Genomic DNA, 16,214 nt, shown 5'->3' on the forward strand with positions numbered 1-16,214 from the left:
GTGTTCTGTGAGTGCATGAGGGGAGAGGGGAGATGCAAATCAATGAGGAGAGGGCATGAAGAACATCTTAGCATTGTTTGCACAGCTGTGGTGTCATTTTTTTCCCCTGGCATAACATTTTCCAGTATTCCTGTCCCAACCAGTTAAATACTCAATAAAAATCAATGAATAACCTCTGATAATTTATTAAGAGCCAATAGTTAGAAGAGCTTGACAAAGTCCCGCTTCTATGAATACCCACTCAGGCAGCTTAGAGAGATTTGAACTGGTCTCTCACCAGGGTTTTCCCCAAAATCTACCTCACCAGTAGGGCTGGTAGGACGTACAGGAGTAACTCACACGTGAGGACCTCAGGAGAGACTTCCATAGTTACCCTATGGCGGTTAGCAGCACTGAACGCTGCTGCAGCAGGAATGCTCCCAGGCAGGCTTTGCTATTTCTTTTCATATACATCAAATAGTTGCATTCTGTGCGTAAGCAGCATCAAAGATTATATCAAAACGAATTAAAAAGCTCAAAAAAGATTAAGTGCAGCTTGGTAACTTATCTTAATTTCTCTTTAAAGGAAGCTTTATAGTATCTAGCTTGCTATTCTACTAAAACATCTCTTTTATCAAAATCAAGAGAGTACAGTGCTAAAGGCCTAAATTTCTGCATTGCAATGCAAGCCAGCACTTTCTAGGTTGTTACTGTTTGAAAAGATGTTCCTGCTTTTTTCGGCTGATAAAATGGAATTTCTGGAGCAAGTAAACTGATGGAGGGGCGGGGGGGAATCAGTCTTCATTATTCTATCACCTTCCTGTAGCCTGATGCTATTAAGACACTATATCCAAATAAATCTTTTGATATCCCCAGTCTTGCTTTTCTTTCCATTTACAGTTTTTAACAGTATAATTATTGCATAGATGAACTTTCCAAATGGTTACGTACAGAACAACGCAGTGAGGCTTGGAAAAGTCTAGCTCATTTCCTTCTTTCAAACAGAACTTTGTAAGAACTGTCTTATTGGAGAAGCATGGAAACCAAAGCCACTGAAAATATGAGCAAGAACCAAGCTAATCACGTTGAGCATTAGCTAAATTGTCATGAAACGTAATAGGCACCAAATGTGAAGAGAGGAATGGATTAGGCAGCGGGAGGGGGAGGGACCTTGAAAAGTGAGAGCGTGTTTGATAGCATCTTCCCGTAAGGTGTAGAATATCACTCCTCTACCCTGTGAGCCTTTCGTTACCACTTTCTAACTGCTGGCTTCAACCTGGATGGGAGGAAGGTTACCCACGTACGTGCTAATTTGGTCAGTTTATTCTCTAAGAGTTTCCTTGATTCGACATAAACATAACAAAGTCAAAAGTTAACAACTGCGGGTACTGAAATACATCATTCATCCTCCTATCTTCCTCTGCACTTCTCGCAGGTGTGGTATGCGACATGTATTATTACTACCTGGCTTTAAACTGGTAACATGAAGAAGGTCTATCCTCAGCTTTGAGACTAAGGGTACAGAGAGACAGGGAAGAGAAGTATATGGAAGTCTTTAAAGGGTTCAGATTCTAGAGACTTTAACTTCAAGTTTTACTTTAAGGTGGTTTTTTTTTGAGAAGGCAGATGATAAAAACCCCCATTTCCCCCAATCCACTTAATTACCTGTAGAAAAATCAATCATTCCTGCAAGTCCAAAAAGGTATACAAAGCTTTGATATCCAAAAGCAAGGAACGCAGTTGGACTGACAAATTGCTGTTAAATGGAGTTTGGAACCAGCGTGATCCTTCCATGGGCTCCAGGCAATCCAATGTCTGGGATATACAAACAAGAGTAGATGTGCTGATTTTTAGTGGGAAAGGGATTTATTTCTATATATGGTATTGGTGAGGTGAACTAGAATGCCATTTACAGCCAACATCCACGTTTTAATGAGACCAGCTGAAGTCTGGAGAGCAGGGCAGCAGAAAGGAAACACTTTAGAAATTAAAATAAAAGTGTTTTTGGATTGTTTTTTTGCTTAGTAATAAAAGGCCTCAAACTCTTAAATCTAGCAAAATGAAAAGGCAATGTGATTACAGGACAAAAGAACCTCCACAGAAAGCAAGCACTGTCCACCTCTTTACCTGGGAGGGGGATAAGAAAAAGAATCAGAAAATCAAACTGATAACTAGTGGCTGAGGCCACTTTAAATGCAGAGGGTGGTTAATCACTGAGTTGATGCCCTACCTGTTGTAGGGGTGTTTTTCAGATCAAGAAGATATTTTTAGCCAAAGATATTAGAAAGATTATACAATTCTTGGCAAAATTCAACATCTTGCATACTACAGTTGGTCAGAATAAACATTTCCATGGTTTCTGCCAGCTTTAAATTCTGTGAAGAGTTAGACCTCCCTCACAGCATTTTGAGGTGAAGTTTCTGGTTCACTTTTCTACACAAAATCCCATTGTCCACTAAGGTACCTAGTAACATCTAGTGTATTTTTAATAAGCTTGCTACTTCACAGCAGTAGAGGGAAAAAATATAAGCATGCACAATGAAACTGTTAAACCCAGTGCTAAAATGCAAGCCCGAGGGAACTGAACCATATTCTAGCCATGTCTGCAGGGCTCAGTGGTCAGCTAATTGGGTAAGTCTTTTTGTAGACAACTGACAGAGTCATATAAGAGGGATTTATTTTTTTCCTGTTCCTTCCCAAGGAAAATACTGAGTACATTGAAAGGGAATAAACCCACATATCAATAAAATACACCAGAAAACGACTAATTAATCTGAAAACATTTAAAAGAGCAATTCATTTTTCCCTCCTATTCCTCTGCACTACAACCAACATAATGGTGAAGGGAACCTATTACCCTGCTTTTCATGTCACATTTTTTTCCTAATCCTGATCCCTCTAGGAAATATCTGCTCCATGTACTGCAGACGAGAAGAACCCTGCCTAGCTAAATTGGCTCTTTTTATAAGGAAGTATTTGCAATCGACGTGGCATAGCTAGAGCTCACTGACGACAACTCTGACCCAAAGGGGAGTACCACAAAGCCACCCTATTTCACCCCAAACCTGTCCAGTCGGACTCTACTTGGTGTACCCGATAATGCACAAAAGCATTTTGCTTATGACTTTTAGGCACAGTAGATATGAAATTGCTGTAAAACTGGAATGTTCTCAGTGGCAGGTTTTATGCTTAGTCTTCCCAAACATCTAATCGTAATTGAACCCCCTGTGTCCAGCCTCAGGGTAGGGAGGAAAACTGAAACTATAAAGGCACTTAATAACTTTACTCTTCATCGTAAAGCAAAGTACAAGAGAGTGAGATAACTACAGTTCAAGGTAAGGAGGAGAATGGTGAACCTTATATATCATATCAACACTAAACTACATATGATCATTTCTGATCTTAGAAAGTGACCTGTAGGACTACAGTAATGGACACAGTGGATGGATCTACACAGATGTGACTGGACTATCCAGCCAGGCCTTGTGATGAGCTTGGCAAAACAGAGAATGAGAGGTAGTCCCAAGAGATAGTCCCTTGATAAAAAGGCCAGACAGTCTAACAAAAAAATTAAAATGGCCAAAGGAAGTGAAAAGAAAGGAGTGAAGGGATTTTCCTAAAGCCATAGGGTAGTTCAGTGACTGAACGAGTAATAGGAATACAGCTCTTCCCAAGTCCCATCTACTGCCCTAACCACAAGATGCGCTGCTGCATACCAGCAATTATTCTTCAAGATCAAGACTTTACTGTGTATTGATTCACTATTTAGAATCTGAAAACAGACAAACAGTTCAGAAGCATAGTAAGAAATCAATGGATCACTGTTCATTTCCATCCCAGTATCCATTGTTCGTTATGAGATGCTTCAACACAGCATTTATGGGAGCTCTCTAAGCAACAATGCAGCCCTTCTTAATCCAAGCCGTAACATACTTTGCAAAGTTTCCTTTCCAAGAAGATACTTCAGCAGCTAAAAGGTTTACAATTTCTTAGTTTATCAAGCTCTTTGGGGTGGAAGAGAGGATTGGCAGGCACAGCAGTGAAAAAAAATACCCCAAAGAAGGGGAGAAGTTTGGGCACTGAATAGAAAGTGGAAAAATGGCCAAAACATGAATTGTGGAAAATCAGACATCTAGAGAGTGTTCCTACAAGATCCCACATTTCTTTACAGACAGCAACACATCTAGAGTTATAACAATCTTCTGAGGTAGCCCTTTCCCTGCAGGTCAGTTATCCAAGGTGCAAAGAAGATAACGTTCCCAAAGCCTGACTTTTGCTGCAGAACTAACAAAATCAGGTCAAATATTTTCTGGTGTTGATGTGAAATTCGTTCAAACAGCAGGCTTTACTAACGCACAACGCTTTAAACACCCTGCAGAGCAGCAAAGGGATTCTGTTTTTTTAACACAGCAGTATAGGAACACTGTCAATCATTTATCAGAGGCCCATTGTACATAGTACTGACACCAAAATTCAGTTCTCCACATCACATAATGACTGATCTATACTTGCCCTGATTTTGCTTACGAACATAAATAATTTGTATTTCTACAGCAAAGTAAAAAGTAAGAAAGAAATTTCTTCTTTCTTAGAGAGAGAACAGGTCAGCAAGTCCTAACAGGTAATTACAAGAGGATTATACTGCATTAGCAAATGTTTTACAGAGTGTGTTTAATAGATGCATAGAAATAGACGCAGTATTTTTGGCCAAACAACGTAAATGCAGATATTCATTTACTATTTGCTACTGTAGCTAAGGTTAGGAATTGATGTTTTAAGAAAAGCAAGGGGTCAGAGCTCCAAAACAAAAGTGCCCATGCATGCATCTGGCACAGTCATGCGGCGGTACAGATGCTGTGTACCAAACTGTTAGAATTGCATGGTGTCCTCTTCACACTGGAGAAGTGTGGTCCTGTAAGAGTAAGACGAAGGTCTGTGGTTTACTGATTGGGAAAAACTGCTGCGTTGCTGTCTATGTAAGCCGCACTGTGGCCAATCCTTGGCTGAAGGATAAATACGTACGGTTTACTATTCTACCAATACATAGCCTCCATTGACATGTACACTCGAAAGGCTAAACCAAATTAACCCCCTTCAACCCAACAGCTGTGCAATTTAGCAGCATTTCAAATCTATAGCTAAAATTTCAGGCTTTTATAGCTCTGAGGAGATTTAACCAGTGACTATTTTCAAGACAGTAGAGCAAGACATTAAAAAAAAAAAAATTAGGTCATGCACTGAATCATCTGAAAAATGACTTCCCTTATCTATTCCCAGAGATCCCCAAGTTAACAGCAAATGCAAGGGGGTTCAAACGAATTCTGCAGGACAATTTAGCTTGAGCTAAATCTCAAAAATCTGATATGGTGTGTCAGATATTGGACAAGACCATCAAAGACAAATGGTAATATGAAAGAAATTTGCTCATGGTAAAATATTCTTTTTCTGTTAAAAATTAGAAACTGGTTTGGGGTTTGTTTTGGGGTTTTTTTCCTGGTCCTATTTGTACATTTTTCCACAGAATCTGACCTAATCATAAGTTATTGAGAAGATAAAAAAAGCACAGCCCATTACACTTATAGCATATTTTGTGATGGGTGAGAAGTGGGAAGGAATAGCTGCATTAACTGCTGACAGATCATCAAAAGCCTTCCAGGAAACTAACTTACTGTCCATGTAAAGCAATCAACAGAATCACGGGGTCTTAAGTAACCAGTACTCGAATCTTAATTTCTGGTTCAGTTTTGTCATAGTTTTTTTTGCAGATGTATTACTTCCTCAAAAATTATTTGCCAAGCCCTTCCTATGAGTAATTTTTACACTGTAGATCATATGGGAGCAGTATATCACAAGGATTGGCTGCTTATTTTATACAGCTGGCTTTGTTGGCCATGTACATCACTGGGTGTTTTTCTGAGTACACAGATGTGTAGTTCATAGAAATATGCAGCGTATTGACGAAAAGTGCATTTCAGTCCCATTCTCTCCCTCCCAAGGCTTCTCAGCAGAAACTACGTGCAAGTGATGACTTACATCCAGCCGATGGAAAAATACCAGGCATCGTGCATGGCCAGTGCCAGCAGACTGGTTCATGCTGCACGAGTGCCCCGCACGATCAGGCCTCCATCGGCTGAAGCGTGAATGCTACGCAGCCAAGAGCCTCCTACAGCAGTGAAGGTGCTGATGACAACACACAGGCAGCAGTTAAATGAAAAAGGGCAAGTATGAAAATTAAACAAATTCAATGCTTTAGGGAAACGCCATATAAGCAATGACTAAATTTTGTGCTTCGTTTTGGTCTGGACCATTTAAAAGATACAAAGCAAAACACAACAAGGTTTAATGGGACCAACGCCTCTGAACTTGTGGGCCAGGTTATTGGGTCACATCCAGCCTGCAACTGGTGCTAATGATATATTATGTTGTCAGAGTTACCCATTACCTTTCGAAGAAGGAAATTTTGAGACAAAGTGCCTGAAACCATTTCCCATGCTTGGACGTTCTGTGTTATCAGAAGTCCAGTGAGTTTACCAATAGTAAGGAGGATAAGCAGCAATGAGACGGAGATGAAGAGAGCAGCCTGGCCAGCAGGGACCCCTCAGGACCACAGCCAGATGCTGCTGTACCTTCTTCAGCCACATACCTTCAGTATGCTGGTTGTGGAAGCAATAAATCTAATACCTTTTGTAACTTACACATTCACATTTTTCACACTCCTGGTTTGAGACAAAAGCTGGCAGGTTTTTTCTGCTATAAAATTATAACAAGCTTTTCAACTACACAGGACTTTTTGCCCGAGATTTCAAGGTTGCTATTGTTCTTAAAAAAAAAAAAACACAAAACAAAAAACCCAAAACAAAACCAACCCACAAAACAAAAAAATTGCAAATACAAATCTAGAAATACTCATATCAAATCTGTCAGGGTAAATAAATACACAAAGCAACTCTCACTTGAAGACAATTAGAAGAACAAGGGGTATCAAGAGAAAAAGTACATTCTGTGTTGTCTTACATTGAAATACACTATAAATACTTAAAATGCTATTATGCAAAAAGACAGAGCTTAGTGTTATCAAAGAAATGATTGTAAGATATGATTCCTTAATCGAAGTGGTAATGGGCATCAAGTGTAAAGTCAAAACCAAATAACTCTGCTTTATATGCCAGTTAAGAACTGTTAAGTCTTGAACTCTCATACAGCTATATTTAAGAAAGTAAATCTTTAGTATTTTTAATAACCAAAGCTATGCAGTGTGGTTTGCAGAGCAGAGGCTGGACTCCTTCCAGGAGATGGAAGCACTCCAGGTAGAGCCAGGATGCTAGGAGCAATTATGGCAGACCCAGAGCCTTCCTCTTGTTAGAAGAAACAGTGGCTTATTAGTTCTGGGAATCTGTCATGACTAGCCAGTGGAAAAAAGGGAGCTGGAGAAATTCCAGGTAAGATGTAGCAAAAATGGTTTGCAAACAAAGCACTTGCCCCTAGCTAGGGGTTTTTTTGTTGGTTTTTGTTTTGTTTTAATTCTAAACAATATCCTCCAGAAATACCAATATCCCAGTTTAGCCTGTACCTACATTGCAGCACGAACAGAAGTTGGACAGTAACAGTAGGACTTTAAGGGGAAAAAATGTTGAGATTGCAAAGCTTGTAATAAATTACTAGCTTACGCTTGAAACTTCAGGGCCTGGGCAGACACTTAAAAGCCACAAACACACACGTGGCCAAACAAACCTGGAGTGCTGCAGAGATCCAAAGCCACCCCTGAAAGTTTGGGTTTTCATTGCCTTCACTTGGTGACCAGTTTGGCTCGAAGGGATATCAGCATTAGATGACATTGTGCAGTGAGGTGACTGTAACAGGCATAGATGGTCCTGGGAAGAACAAGAAAAGCATTATTTTTATTTTCCCCAAGTATTCCACAGGCAGCGAGTGGGCTTAAGGTTTTAAGCCTGAATGCCTAGGTGCCAAAAGGCAGCTGCGTTCTTTAAAGTCACTGCTTTGTAGTGGGGTAGTTTCTCACTCTTAACAGTAGTGCAACTTTACAGTGCTGTCTGAGCAGTGTGAAAAGAAAGGAATAAGCGAAATGAAAGCTTTTACAGTTCCCCAGTAGTGTCTGTCACTCAAAACACTCTTAATCCCAGTTCCAATAAACAGTGGAAACCATTCCCCCGAAACTCGTGCTGCAAAGCAGGGTAAAGGGAAGGGTTCAGCTGACTGCCTTGCTCCTGTGCCCCAGGGGATGCCAGCAGCTTTAGCAGCCAAGTCAGCTCATCAGAAAGGCAGAAACTAACTCAAAGGTAAAAACAACAATGAAATAATGTCCAGATTTTAGTCAGCCTTTTAACGGGGACGAAATTCAGTGGCACAAATAAATTTCAGAAGCGGGCTAGCTGACTAGGACTTGTTTGGTTTTTTTTTTTTACTGAAAATTGTTCTTGTTTCAGAGGACAAGGCAGAACAGGACTGTGCATCCCAAATGCAGAACGTTTTTTCAGGAGAGGGGATGTATTGCCAGAGTACTCACCGTTAAAGCACACACATTGAATCCCTGCTATGTGGGTTAGTGGTTAGAGTATGCGGGTTAGTGGTTGCAGTAAGAAATTTGAGGTCACAGCTTTGGCTGGCTCTGCCTGCCGGGGGTTCACGTTTATCCACAGTCGGGTCATTTCGCTGGTCCAAGTGTGTATACCTACAGAGTTGGTTTTAATAACACCTATCAAATGGATGCACTCATCCTTATTTAATATCGATAAAATACTTAGTAATTCTACAGTACCATTCAACTGAGGGTCATTAAAGAAAAACATTTTTAGAGCCTGAAGAGAATTATATAAGGACATTTCCCCTTGCTGGCTGAAACTTGGCCCACACCACTGATAAAATCCTGACTTGATGGCTGTTTAGTGTCCTGTGTCAAATAATACATAGTTTTGATTCCATTCCAAGCAAATAAGCAATCATCAGAACTACATTGGGCCACTATTCATGGCATCGATCCTTCTGGAAGCCTCACAGAAAGAATAAATAGGCTACATAATGGAAGAAACATAAAAGCATGAGTGAAGACAAACTATTCAGGGTATCACAGCATGAAAACGTTTTGCGATTACTGAAATGCCAATATGGCAAGCATTCGTATAATATTCTGTGCCCTTCAAAAACACAGGAGGGACATCTTACCATTTTGAAAGTCTTGCTAACAACGGCACTGCTCAGTTGAAAGCCTTCTTTTGTAACTCCACAGAGGAGAAATCATGAAAAGCTATGTAACTGGGGGAAAAAGACCCTGCACAAGGAGAACCGCTATAATCCATCCTAAATGGATGGGAGGGGGAAAGGCAGGAATTTCCCTTCAGTACTACAAGCAGCACAGAAGAAATAGAGAATTGTAGAATCATAGATTAACCTGATCTTCTATGACAAGGTGACCCGCTTAGTGGATGATGGAAAGGCTGTGGATGTTGTCTACCTGGACTTTAGGCCTTTGAAACAGTTTCCCACAGCATCCTCCTGGAGAAAGTGGCTTCTCATGGCCTGGATGGGTGTACTGTTTGCTGGCTAAAAATCTGGCCCAAAGAGTTGTGGTGAATGGAGCTAAATCCAGTTGGCAGCCGGTCACAAGCGGGGTTCCCCAGGGCTCAGTGTTGGGGTCAGTCTTGTTTAATATCTTTTTCAATGATCTGGACGAGGGGATCGAGTGCACCCTCAGTCAGTTTGCAGATGACACCAAGTTGGGCAGGAAGGCTCTGCAGAGGGACCTGGGCAGGCTGGATCCATGGGCTGAGGCCAAGTGTGTGAGGTTTACCAAGGCCAAGTGTTGGGTCCTGCCCTTGGGTCACACCAACCCCAGGCAACGCCCCAGGCCTGGGGCAGGGGGCTGGGAAGTGCCCGGCGGAGAAGGCCCTGGGGGTGCTGGCTGACAGCCGGCTGGGCATGAGCCAGCAGTGCCCAGGTGGCCAAGGAGGCCACCAGCCCCCGGGCTTGTGTCAGCACTGGTGTGGCCAGCAGGAGCCGGGCAGGGATGGGGCCCCTGTGCTCGGCCCTGGGGAGGCCCCACCTCGAATGCTGGGCTCAGGTTTGGGCCCCTCGGGACAAGAAGGGCCTTGAGGGGCTGGAGCGTGTCCAGAGAAGGGCAGCGGGGCTGGGGCAGGGTCTGGAGCACAAGTGTGCTGGGGGGCGGCTGAGGGGGGTTTAGCCTGGAGGGGGCTGAGGGGAGCCCTTCTCGCTCTCTGCAGCTGCCTGAGAGGGGCTGGAGTGAGGGGGGGGGCTGGTCTCTGCTCCAGAGTAACAAGGGATAGAATGAGAGGAAACGGCCTCAAGCTGCATCAGGGGAAGTTTAGATTGGATATTAGGAAAAATTTCTTCATCGAAAGGTTTGTCAAGCATCGGAAGAGCCTGCCCAGGGAAGGGTTGCATCACCATCCCTGGAGGTATTTAAAAGACATGTAGATGTGGTGCCTGGGGACAGGGTTTAGTGGTGGACTTGGCAGTGCTGGGTTAACGGTTGATCTCAAAGATCTGTTCCAACCTTAATGATTCTCTTTTTCTCCCTCACCCTGTTTTTATTCACATCTCAGAGCACACACAGTGTGCTCTAAACACAAATCCATGCAAAAACATGCTCTATCTGCTGAAGGGCATTTGGTGTGGATGGCCAGACTAGATCTTTCCCTGAGGAAGAAAAAAAAAAAACTAAAATGAGTGGATGCCAGGTCTGTTGATCCTCCTTTAAAAAAAAAAAGAGTGAAGAAAAGAAAAGAAAAGCTCACAGCTATCAGGCCCCAGTACTCAGTAATGCAGATATAATCCTATATGCTATCCATCACTTGAGTTGGACTGTTACTTCCCCAAATACGCTTTCAAAACAATAAGAACCCAAACTGTTACAGGCCAAGAAAGGGAACAAAGAGTTTATTGATAAGGAAGAATTCAGTAAGGGAAAATGGATGATTAGAGAAGCAGGTTGAACAGAATGAGGCCTTTTCCCCAATCTCTGGGAATTACTACAAGCTAAAAATACAAGCCAAAAATATAAGAAACCCAGTCAGGATATATGACTCTTCCAATTTCTACTGAGTTATAACTGAATGATTTTCAAGCTTTCAATGGAATATGCAGGTACCACGGAGCCATAACAGTCCGATTAAAAATGCATTATAGATTCCAAGGAGACTAAGCTATATCTCTGGGTAACTCAGTGGAATTTATTAGTCCTTGCAGACTTGCTGCTATTATGATCAAAAGCAATTATTCATGTTAAAAGTGTGACTGTCAGTTTAGAAGTGTCCCAATGTAACCCAAGCCTCCTGCTAACATACAGTCTTCAAGCTATCCAGAAAACAGATCTTTAGGGGGTATAGCATGATTTATTTATTTATTGGCCTTCTAGAGCCATTCTTTATGAAAGAATTATAATCACGTAACTACGATGGTGGAGAGAACAAGAGAATCTTTGAGCGCAGAAACAGTGCAAGATAAAGGCATTTTAAAACAGAGAATTGAACCAAATCTGAACCCAGTTCAAACTTTCCAACTACAACTGAAAGTGAATTATTACTTTGGAAGTACTTCTACAAATTGCACCTCCAGCTGACACCCCAGCCACAGTTAACCACAAATCAAAGCCAAACCACAACATTTTACTGGGGATATTAGTTGTCACTGTCAGTTCTTCTCAGAAGTTTTTTTAAAAGAATCATAATTTTGGCAATATTTGCAGCACAGTCGTATTTTCAGTTCATCAAGGGGAAAAGTTTAAAAGAAGTTAAACAAACTATATTATTTCTAATATATTGTTATAGTCATTACTAAATATAGGTAAGTAACTTTTGGTAGCACTCAGTTTGCCAAGGGATGCCTAATATTTTTCTGCTGACACACAGAAAACACAATATAGATAACTGGGTTTTTTCCTAGCTGCATGAATCCTCTTATCTCACCTCAAGACATCTGGCAAGATAGAAAAACAGATGCAGGATACTGACATCTTCATTCAAGTCACTCATGACCTAGAAAGAATCTGACTGAAAAGCACAATCCCTTCTTGTGCTGTGCCTTAGTGTGCATGTTACCATTTGTCATCTCCATTTTGCTATATTTTGGTATAAATATAGTCAAAATACATGTGCTTACACCAAAGGCAAAATGATGAGCGTATATAACTTTACACCAGCGATGAGGCAGAACATGAACTTTTTTCCTGCGGAACCTATTGTTGCTCCGGACTCCTCTGGTTCTCGCTAACAGAAAAAACAGAATTTGAATCTGTTTCTTTGGAAGTAATCTGGGCTTAACAGTGTCCTAATTCTTAAAACAACAGATAATAACACATTTCTAACTTTTTTTTTTAAAATGAATTCTTCTTTTCTCTGAACCCAGGCAAGGGGAGATGAACCTTCTCGCTGTATCTGTAGCTTGTTTGATGTATTTTGAATAAAGGACGTGGTGGTGAGTGGGAGTTCAACCGCTGTTAAACGGTCTGCATTCAATAATTTCATATGTACTAGAAGCAGTAGTAAACAAATTGCATATTCCACACATGTAAATTAAAAAAATAAATACTAACTTCAACTTTTTTGCTTTTTGGAAAATCTAGCTGGGTTTTGGGACCCAGAGACTCAATATGTTTAATTTAGGTTTTCCTTTGCATTATTTTGTACTCTGAGTATTTTGTACAGAGAATTTTCACCAGTTCAAGAAGAATTTAACCAAAGTCGTTCAGTTTGCTCAAGTACATTTGTATTTCTCCCCAGAACTGGATAATTTTTTGCTGAATAAAATTTCAGTTCAGCGTTCATTTATTAAAATCTTTGCTCAGGAATGGGAAAAATATTTTTGGTGAATGCAATACATAACTGTGCCGTTAGCGAAGCTGGAATTTGGCAATGTCAGGAACATGCAGTACCTTTGACATCACCGGTATGGCACTTGTGCTGGTGAGCTGAAGCCACTTTCCTGAAAGATATTCCACCTGGAGGCATAAAAGGCAACCAGTGTAGAGGAAAGCCGTCACAAAAAGATTTAAACTGGGAGCATCTGTACTTATCCTTTACGTTTTCCCAGTGTAAAAACGTGCAAGACCTTTTGCTGTGGTTTTTAAGGCCAGTGTTAGGATTACACTGAGACATCCACCCATTTCTTGATGTCCTTACTTACCTAGCAATTCAGTTTTGAGGCACTTCTAAGGAGTGTCCTTAAAAGTCTTTACAGTGACTGGGATATTGTGGCAGAAACAGAGAAGTGGGCACACGTCAGCTGGAGAACGTGCTTCTGTAGATAGAGAGTCACATATGTGCTCCGTAGCTGGCCCTGGCCTACAGCTTGGGCTGAGACAAGTGAAAGAAAACAAGGTGCAGTCAATATTAAAAGTGGGGAAATAAACTCTGCACTTTTTTCACTAGTTTGTCAAAAAATACATCAGCTGTTCATTGGCTGTTCACATTGCCCAGCAAATATGACATTCCATAAGGTAGAAACACTGGAAAGTTAATTTTGGAGCAATTACACCCTTGTAGACTTCCTCAGCTTTCATTTTTACTTTTCATTCAACAAGTTATTAGTGTTAATGACACCCTTGGCTAATCCCATCCTCACAGGACCAGGTGGTACATGTTAACACCTTCAAATTAACAGCTATAATTTGTAAGACAGAGACACTAGGAGGCTTGTTCAGCTCTCTATATGAGAAGAAGCTACTTGCCTCACTAAATGGGAAAAGATCAGGTCAGTTCTTGCAGGCTGGTACCAGTCTTAAATTAAGAGGTTCACTGTAAGGGTCTGCAGTGGTGTCTAGACTGACATGGAGAGTAAAAATAAAGTTTTGGGTTAGCAGGCAAGAAAAATTTCCAGAAGAATGGTACAGCTCAAAATATTCCAGTTTTACACTAAAGAGCGGGGTATATTTTTCCCTAAAGCATGGGTACCTATACCATTCTGGTTCATTTACTGACTGTAATCTCCACTATAACTTCATCTTTCTTACTTAGGATTTCACTGAAGAAACTAAGAAAACATGTCTTGCTAGAAAGTTCATGTTTTGCCTTTGGTTGAATTAAACAGGGCGAACGTGAATTTGATCAGGGACAAACGACTCTATACCGAGAACTCTGTTTTTACACAGGCTGTGGAATGGCACTTTTTTCCCTTGTGAATCTTTTCTTTTTCTTGGTGAGATATTGGATTATAGTACATAGAGATTGGGCTGTAGTGCTTTTACTAGTAAGACATGTATGTGGGAAAGAATGACGTTTGTCAATTACATTAATTAAGGTGAAAAAACAGCCTGGCTCAAAAAGAAGGTTTAAAGGGGGTTTTAGTGTTCCATCAGCTGTGCTAACTTACTTAATATCACCGTGATTTTTATCTATAATGGATAAATGTACGTAGATGGAAAGTTTTTTTTTAATGGAGTAACTTAGTCCATATTTATGCCTGCACCAACGTCACTGTTCTCATAAAACCATGCACCAGAACTGATACAGTAAATCTGATCCAACACCTGTACACCACGTATCTGTTATAAAAGACACCCTTGATGGGATGGTACGAGGTGACAGCTTCTTCCTGCCCAGAGCTGTAAGGGCATCGGTACTTACTGTCACCCCATTGCCTGCATCAGACACTCAAAACCAGACGATGCACAAGACAGTTCTAGATGATCCTGGAGAATTTCGTAGGCATGTGAGGTGTGCTGACCAAGGGAAGCACTGAGCCCTCACGTGAGATGGAGGTCCAAGTTTCAGGACATGAAAATAAAGATCTCTTGTCTTCAGGCATCTGCAGTTCATTCCTTTCCTACGAAGAACTGCCTAAAACCTCCTTGGAGGGTTTCCAATTCTGATACGAATAATGTGCCAACTTAAAGTAACTAGGAAGCAAACTTTCCTGCAACAGTGTTAGTGCTAATGAAGAGAAATGCCCGCTCTAGAATCAGCGTTGCAACCCAGAACAGGTAAGATGCATGTACCTGTGAACAAATGAAATACTCATTCTATTATCCAGCCTGGTGGAAAGCAGGGATAAAACATAAAAAGCAAACCCACAGATAATCCTGGGTATGTAAAGGCTGCATTAAGAAGAAATCAGTGAGACTACAGTGTTGAAGCAGGTAGTAGGGATATTCTCTGTGGCAACTGTGGTGCAGGCAGATTCCCATACCACAATTAAAATACTGCTTCCAGACCTGAGCTGACTTGAGGACAATCAGCACTTCCACAAAAAGCAGTCAAATATCCCATTAATCAAAAGCTAATTGTAGATACAGTCTCAGCTTCCAATCCCGCCACAGCCGCTCTGTTCACGGGTCCCACCGCTCGCCTCTTGTCCTCTTCATCCCCTATTAACCACTACGACCTGCGCCATCCACTAATCATCATTTCATTTATCTTTATCTCCATCATTCTCTTCCATCTCCTGCAATTTCTCTAACTCCTATTTTCTCAAAGCCTTGTTCTACCTCAGGAAGCAAACTCAGAGAGTTTATAGTTACTGGAAGAAAGAATCTGGTGGAGCTCCCAGGGAAGCACAGAGAAGAAGTGGCAAATAATTAGGCACTATATCTGGCTCCTGGAGCTTGCTGTACTGTGGATTTAATGAGAGAAGCAGATGGGCAGATATATTATATGCAGTAAAGGCCGGCACAAAAATGTACAGATGAAAACTTCGACACATTTTAAAGAAAAAAAATCAAATAAAGAGTCGTCCTCTCCTTCCTCAGGCAGTTGTTTGAGTATTCTTATTGCATGCTCTAACACCAAGGCCTTTAAGAGGCTCCACAGAGAGCACCCGTCTTATTCAGTTGGTAGCCAGTTACAAAGCGCTGAGGATGTTTAAGAAATGCCCTCAGTAAAGGGTCTCTGCCAGCTTAAGGCAGGTTAGAGGGATTCCCAGGTGACAGTAACTCCCTGCCCGCCTGCCATTTCTCCAGCTGTTGAAACCAGCATCAGCAGTGGTTCCAAGGCAGACGCTTCCAGGTGAGGCAGACGGGCTGACCCGGCACCCGCTTCTCCTCTCCCTAACTGCTGCTGCTGTGCTGCTCCTCTGCTCGGCCCTCTTCCCTGCATTCCTCCTGGGATTCCTCTCTTGGATTCCTGGGTCAAGCAAGAGAAAGGGGCTAGGATGGGCTAAGTACAAGGGACAAGATGCCTCAGCTAGTGTTTTGGACAGGGATGCTGAACTTTGAGATCAGTACTAGAGACAAGGAGCTACTGCCTTTTAAAACTGGAATAACAACACTT

General features: G+C 41.5%; 1 long non-coding RNA gene across 1 annotated transcript in view; it reads right to left on the reverse strand.

Moving 5' to 3' along the window:
• LOC142064388 (uncharacterized) overlaps window positions 1-16,214 on the reverse strand; it is a 30,912-nt gene that overhangs the window by 8,223 nt on the left and 6,475 nt on the right. Inside the window, exon 2 of the long non-coding RNA XR_012663083.1 lies at window positions 7,711-7,850. This is a non-coding gene — a long non-coding RNA (uncharacterized LOC142064388). The remainder of the gene's footprint in view (window positions 1-7,710; window positions 7,851-16,214) is intronic.

The sequence above is a fragment of the Phalacrocorax aristotelis genome, chromosome 14, assembly GCF_949628215.1.
Source record: "Phalacrocorax aristotelis chromosome 14, bGulAri2.1, whole genome shotgun sequence".
NCBI lineage: Eukaryota > Metazoa > Chordata > Aves > Suliformes > Phalacrocoracidae > Phalacrocorax > Phalacrocorax aristotelis.